At 45.4% G+C, this 7,683-nt stretch overlaps 1 pseudogene; it reads left to right on the top strand.

Annotated features, from left to right (window-relative positions):
- Nucleotides 1–709: 709 nt before the first annotated feature.
- On the top strand, nucleotides 710–1,657 carry LOC148096276 (uncharacterized; annotated as a pseudogene).
- Nucleotides 1,658–7,683: the final 6,026 nt, after the last annotated feature.

The following is a 7,683-nucleotide window of genomic DNA, read 5'->3' as shown; positions in this document are numbered from 1 at the left end:
AGACATCCAAGAAAGGGTCTCCAGTATGAAGAGTTTGACAGCACCAGGCCCCGACACGGTTCACGCCTACTAGCTGAAGAATCTGACTGCACTCCATGAGTGTCTGGCAGCACATGAACCAGCTGCTAGTTGACGAGAGACACCCAGAATGGCTAACCAAAGGCCGGAGAGTCCTGATCCTCAAGGACCCCCAGATAGGACCAGTCCAATCCAACTACCAGCCTATAACCTGCCTCAGTGGAATGGAAGCGTGGAAGCTCCTGTCAGGTATTATAGTGACTAAGATGAGCATGCACATGGGTCAATATATGAGTGGGGCATAGAAAGGGATTGGCAAGAATATCAGAGGTGCTAAACACCAGCTACTGGTAGACCGAGCAGTCGCCTGAGACTGCAAGACTTGACTGACTAACCTGTGCACTGCCTGGATTGATTAAAAGAAGGCCTATGACTCAATGCCCCACACCTGGATCCTGGAATGCCTAGATCTATACAAGAGCAACTGGACCCTAAGAGCCTTCATCAGGAACTCAATGGGGATGTGGCAGACAACATTAGAGACCAACTTCAAGCCCATAGCACAAGTCACGATAAAGTGCAAGATCTACTACTTTTCTGCATAGGTCTGAACCCCCTCATTGAGCTTATTGACAAGACTGGCTACGGATTCGGACTACAGAATGGAGCAGTTGTCAGCTCCCTCCTGTACATGGATGACATCAAACTGTATGCCAAGCGTGAACAAGAAATCGATTCACTGATCCACACCACCAGGATATGTAGCAATGACATTGGAATGTTGTTCGGACTGGAGAAGTGTAGTCAGATGATAACAAAGAGGGGGAAGGTAGTCAGAACTGAGGGGATCGAACTACCAGAAGGCAACATTGCAGACATAGAGGACAGCTACAAGTACCTGGGGGTCTCACAGGAACCATGAAAAGGTTGCTGGGAAAGCTGCAACCACCAAGTACCTGCAGAGGGTCAGGCAAGTCCTGAGGAGTCAGCTGAACGGTAAGAACAAGATCCAGGCTATCAACACCTACACCCTGCCTGTGATCAGGTATCCCGTAGGGATAATAAGCTGGCCAAAGGAGGAGATAGAAGCCACTGACATCAAGACAAGGAAGCTCCTTACCATGCATGGAGGGTTTCACCCCAAGTCCAGCACCCTTAGGCTGTATGCTAAGTGGAAGGAAGGAGGCCGGGAACTGGATGAGGCAACAAACATCCACAAATACATCAGAAAGATGGCCTCAACTGACCGCGTGCTCAGTGAATACCTCAGGCAGCAGAAACCAAAGAAAGAGGAGGAAGAGGAGGAACCATCATGGAAGGACAGGCCCCTGCACGGTATGTACCACCGGCAGATAGAGGAGGTGGCTCACATCCAGCAATCCTACCAGTGGCTGGACAAAGCTGGACTGAAACAGAGCAGCACAGGAACAAGCTCTGAGCACAAGATCCATAGAGGCTGGGGTCTATCCGTGAGACAATCCAGCACATAACAGCAGGGTGCAAGGTGCTAGCAGGCAAGGCATACATGGAACGCCATAACCAAGTGGCCGGCATAATATACAGAAACATCTGTGCTGAATATGGCCTTGGAAGTCCCAAGGTCAAAGTGGGACACGCCCCCAAAGGTGGTGGAGAATGACCGAGCTAAGATCCTGTGGGACTTTCAGATACAGACGGACAAAATGGTGGTGGCTAACCAACTGGACATAGACAAATAGAAGAAGACGGCCGTAGTGATAGATGTAGCGGTTCCAAATAGAAGAAGAATAGAATAGAATAATCCTTTAATTGTCCGACAAGGGGAAATTTGGGTGTAATAGAAGCAAGAAAGACACATACACAGACAAACAGTACACAAAACACAGAACAGAAACATAGACAATTTTTACATATTTACATAAAGGACAATGGTTACCAAAAACAGAGTACTGTACAGTTATTAAATTAAATTAAATTAAATACAGATAAGAGGCAAACCCTGGTTGTAGTGCGAATCGGTTGATAAAATAGTGCAAGTTACAGCGCTGATGTAAACCTCTATGTTTGTTGGGAGCAGTTTTGATTGTACAGTCTGACAGTTGCAGGGAGGAAGGACCTGTGGAAACGCTCCTTCATGCATCAAGGATGCAGCAGTCTGTCACTGAAGGAGCTCTGCAGTTCAACAACATTTACATACATGGGGTGGGAGACTCTGTCCATCAGAGATGTTATTTTGGCCAGAGTCCTTCTGTCTCCCACCACCTGCACTGCATCCCAGAACAAAGCTGGCCTTCCTAATGAGTTTATCCAACCTCTTCCTCTCAGCTGCCGATAAACTGCTGCTCCAACATACAACACTGTAAAAAATGACAGATGCCAGCACAGTTCCCTGTGGGGCCCCTGTACTGCAGACCAGTGTATCAGAGACACAGCCCTGTGACCTCACATGCTGTGGGCGTTCTGTGAGGTGGACCAGAATCCACTGGGACATGTGGTGGTCCACTCCTAATAGCTCCAGCTTGTCCCTCAGAAGTCTGGCTGAATGGTGTTGAAAGCACTGGAGAAATCAAAGAACATGATCCTCACAGTGCTTCCAGGCTTCTCCAGGTGAGTCAGAGCTCGGTGCTGGAGGTAGATGATGGCGTCCTCCACCCCGATGCCAGGCTGGTAAGCAAACTGCAACGGATCCAATGAAGACCTCACCAGAGGGCGCAGATGGTTTAGAACCAACCTCTCGAGGGTCTTCATCAGATGTGATACCAGGGCTACCGGCCTGTAGCTCCTGAGGTCCTTGGGATGGGAGGTCTTTGGTACCAGTACCATGCAGGAGGTATTCCACAGCTGTGGAACTTTCCCCAGCGACAGGCTCAGGTTGAACAGATATCCTAGGATGCCACACAGTTCATCTGCGCAGCACCTCAGGAGCCTGGAGCTGATGCCATCTGGACTTGCAGCCTTCCGCACCTTGATCTTGCAAAGCTCATTCCTCACTTGAAGTGCTGAGATGGAGAGAGGGGATGTACGTTGGAGTTCACAGAAGCCGGGGGTGGGTGTGATGGCTGGGAGCTGAGAGGTGTGAAGTCGTGAGATGAAAGACAGGCAGTCCCTGAAGATGAGGGGGATTGCAGCAGGGGGGACGATGCTGGGGGAGGGGCGGGTGGTTGATCAAACCTATTAAATCCTTGAGGAGAGCCTTTATTTCAGGATTTATCCCTGGCTTGTTGTTAGAAAAACACCGTACCTTTATGATGGGTACGGTGTTGTCCACACAGAAGTTCATGTAATCCGTAATGCAGGCTGTAATGCTGTTGAGGTCATCCTTCAAAGGGCTGCAGAGGTTGTCCCACACAGTAGAAAGGAAATGGTCGGTAGAGACTGAAGCTGTGCGTTTCACAACTGATTCTCTGTGTACTAGACTTTTATACACAGGCTGGAGATGAACCAGGTTTTTATCTGAGCCCCCCAGGGGATGGAGAGGTGAATAGCTGTATGCCTTCTTGGTGTTAGCATACAATAAGTCCAATGTTTTATTTTCTCTGGTGTGGCAGGTGACATACTGGGTGAAGGTGGGGAGAATGGAGGACAGGGAGATGTGATTAAAGTCTCCAGAGATCAGGAAAAGGGCCTGAGGGTGCTTTGTTTGGAGTCTGCTGGTTACAGTGTGCAGGACTTCACAGGCTGCTGCAGCGTTAGCAGAGGGCGGGACATACACAGCTATCATGATGATGTGTGTAACCTCTTGCGGTAAATAGTACAGTCTCATGCTAACCGCTAGCAGCTCAATGTCCTTACAGCATAGCGTCTCTTTGATAGATAAATGCCCAGAGTTACACCATCTATCGTTCACAAACACAGCCAAACCCCCTCCTCTCTTCTTACCACTCTCCGTTGTTCTGTCTCCCGGATGAGATGGAAACCGTCTATGTTTATGTTTGAGTCCGGCATTAGCGCAGTTAGCCACAACTCTGTGAAGTACATTACGCTGCATTCCCTGTAGCTCCTCTGATGTCGGGTTAGAGCCGCCAGTTCATCCACTTTTTTAGGGAGCGATCTCACGTTCCCCATAGAATCGCAGGCCGATACCTCCTAACCTTACTGCGACGCCCGATCCTGGCCCGAGTGCCGTGTCTCTTCCTCCTCACCTCACGGGGGATGTTGGCTCGCTCGGCGGTAGGCAGAACAGTGGAGGCCCCGAGGGCTAACAGCTGATCCCTGCTGTAAACGATGGGCGGTCGAACTCTCCGGGCACAGATGCCGTAAAAAGTGTGATAAAAAAACACGGAGCTTGAAAAATACCAAGAGCTCAGAGAAGAGCTTGAGAAGATGTGGAGGGTGAAGGTAACAGTGGTCCCAGTGGTAATCGGAGCACTAGGTGCGGTGACTCCCAAGCTAGACGAGTGGCTCCAGCAGATCCCGGGAACAACATTGGAGATCTCTGTCCAGAAGAGTGCAGTCCTAGGAAAAGCTAAGATACTGCGCAGGACCCTCAAGCTCCCAGGCCTCTGGCAGAGTACCCGAGCCGGAAGGATAGACCGCCCGTAGGAGCAAGAGGGGAATTTATTATTGAAATATATAATCATTCAGTCTTTTATACAGTACATTTGTGTGTGTGTGTGAAGATACAGACACATGTGACTCTAAATTTCATGCATTAGACATAGTGGGGAAACATGGTATTGCATCTCCACATGTCCACAGGAGGTCAGGCCATGTTGGCTTTCCCTAACAAAAAAGAACTGATTGACTGAACACTAAAATGATGCCACAGTTACAACTCAGCGATCCACCATGTTTACCAACGAGTGTGCTAATGGAAGCCAGCTTGGTTTTGCTTTCACAACAGTTTCACCATAGCATGCTATCCATATCAATAAGTTAAAACAACATTAGCAAATCAAAAAGGGTTGGTGAAGTTTAGAAAAAAGTAAAGCAAAAGCAATTTAAGCAGTAGCAAGTCTAAGTTAATGAGATCACTGGCCAATGTAAGAAAGTCAAGCTTCAAATGAAGATATAAAAAAATGAGGACTTTAAATGTGGACAATATTGTATGCTAGGCACAACGGCTAGCTAACTTCAGCTGCTCTTTGTCTGGCAATGACTTGTGGACAGATTATTTGAGCACACTAAGCCACTGCAGCCACTGAATAAAACAGCCAAAATGTGTACTTTGGAGGACTTCCGCAACATGTCTATTAAAAACTTTATCACCTTAAAAGAGAGGAAAAATCCTTCAAAAAATCTGCTTCAAACGGGTTGAGGAAAATAAACAACCCACTTGTCAAAGGAGCTTGCCAAGAAAAGCGTCTGGACTTCTTTAAGTTGCTTGAAGACGTTTCACCTCTCATCCGAGAAGCTTCTTCAGTTCTAAGGCCAAATGGTGGGGAGTCCCGGATTTAAACCTAGTGGGAGTTTCCCCCCAAAGAGGGACAAAAGGACAGAAGTAGTAGGCTCAGGTGTCCGCTTATAGCTCTGCAGGCCTGGTGCTGCAGAGCTATAAGGGTTTTTTTATGTTGAGCAATGAACATTTGGTTGAATTATAAACCATAAGGAAGGGTGCACAGTATTTGTATATCAAGGATATACAGTAGAGTTTATTGCATGAAGAATACTGATAATCAAAGCTAGAGAGAGAAAGCTATTTAGGCAGTGTTTGGTAGATAAGAAGGCATGTGCTAATCCTGCATTTGTACATATGTGTATGTAGTTTAAAGCACTGCACATGTCCTTCATGAACATGATGATGTTTCCATCAACTCAAGTTTGTGAATAAAATTGTCTTTTTTCTTTATTGCTTCATTCTTTGTTCTAAACGACAGACTTGTGTGGAGAAGAATTATACAAATAACACAGTTTCAGTGCTGGAAGAGCTTTTTCATGGAGTAGTTTGACAGTTCTACATGCAGAAACAAACTAAAGTACACTTCAAGGTGCTCAATGATTCAATCTTGTGGCTGTCCGTCTTACCAAAAGCCGAAAAAAAGAATAATGACATTTCTTCTTCTTTATTCTATTTTAATTTTCAAGTGTCACATCTGAATGCTACTTACTGGCAGCTCTATTCAGAAGTAACTGCTTAAACTTGAAAATCAAAAAGAAATAGCTGAATATGACGGTTAGCTGCACAGAAGGACTGTCCTCCAAAGAAAACAGCAACACCAGTCATTTGTTCAAATGTTTAATGTTTGTTTTCCTGACAAGTGATCTCTCGTGACCGTGTGAATGATTGTTTTCTCTCGGAATTGGAGGTAAAGTGATGCAGTGGTGTTACAAAAACTCAGGGTGGATACCTTGGCATACAAAATATATTTGACACCCGAGACTGCTGTTTGCAGCAAACAGTCTACATGTTGCCATTTATATGCCATTTACAACTAATACACTGCAATTGAATTTAACAGATTGCTACTGGATATTTTAAAAGTGTTAATGTGTTCAAAGAGCATTTGGGGTTGATCAAAATCTTGTTGTGGAAAGCAAAAAATGTCAAAATGCATCAGTCTCCAAGACAGATACTGTATTGTAATCTTTCTTTGTCCACAAAATAGCTATTAAAAACCTGTACACAGGGCACTATCAATGTTTGCCTGAAAAGGCAGAGTGGCTGAGGTGGAAAGGTAGGCCTACTGGGAAAAAAAAACAAAATGCAGTAAACTGTAATAGATACCAGACTTTGGGAATTAATCATAATCATAATGTACTCTATAACTTTGACTCTGAAGGGATGGCACAGTAACCCCCTTGTTTTACTTAGGATTTGGCTGTATTATTTACAACAGGCCTCAGTTAGCAAGTTTACTGTTAAAGTTAATGATGACCAGTGTTGGGACTAACGCGTTATTAAGTAACGCGTTACAGTAACTATGTTATTATTGTGGTAACGAGCACGGAAACTAGTTATTATGCCAAAGTCAGGAACGCGTTAGTCGTTACTGGGATTTAGATAGGGTCGTTATTCGTTACTTCGTGTGGTGGCTATCGCGGAGCTTCCACAGATTCAGTAACATTAGCAAGTGGTGGAGGCCAGCAGGTGGATGAGGGAAAGGGGAGGCAAGAGGAGAGACCCGAAGCGGCCGCCGGTCCGGTGAACTAAACTTCAGGTAAGAAGTTATGACCTGCAGTCTATCTGGGTCAGATATAAACCAAGTTTAGGTGGAGTTTATTTTCGTTATGCTGACTTTTTCGTACTGCGTACTAGCTAGCATGACAGAGTTTCTATACAGCTGGGTGGGTGCTATGTTACTGATGTTGAACTTTATTTTATTCATAAGGTTAATTATTAAAGTTACTAACCATCCCGTAAAAAACGGAATCGTCTCGTATTCAGAGAAAATATCACGTGTTTAGTATTGAGGTGAAAAGGAACGCAGTTTGTCCTGGACTTCAGCTACAATGAAAAAGACACAAAGCTGGATTTATTCTGTGTCTTTGCTGCACAGCTGCCTCTTCTTCTCTCATTCTCTCCCCTCCCTCTCCTGTTACTACTTCAATCATGAAACTGATTAATGATCAGCTGATCAGCTTTTCTCTCTTGTTTGTTTATCGCCCACTTTGCGCCAGAAAGAAGAAACCAGTGGAGGTTGCGTTAAATAACAGCAGCACATTTAAGCTGGTTAGCTGTTGTTAGAATTTATTTAATATTAATTTCTAGTATCAGCTGATGTTTACAGCCGTAAAAGCTGCTGGTAA

Source organism: Neolamprologus brichardi, chromosome 23 (genome assembly GCF_056152115.1).
Source record: "Neolamprologus brichardi isolate AB-2024 chromosome 23, ASM5615211v1, whole genome shotgun sequence".
Taxonomy (NCBI): Eukaryota; Metazoa; Chordata; class Actinopteri; order Cichliformes; family Cichlidae; genus Neolamprologus; species Neolamprologus brichardi.
This window is presented reverse-complemented; position numbering and strand designations above follow the sequence as displayed.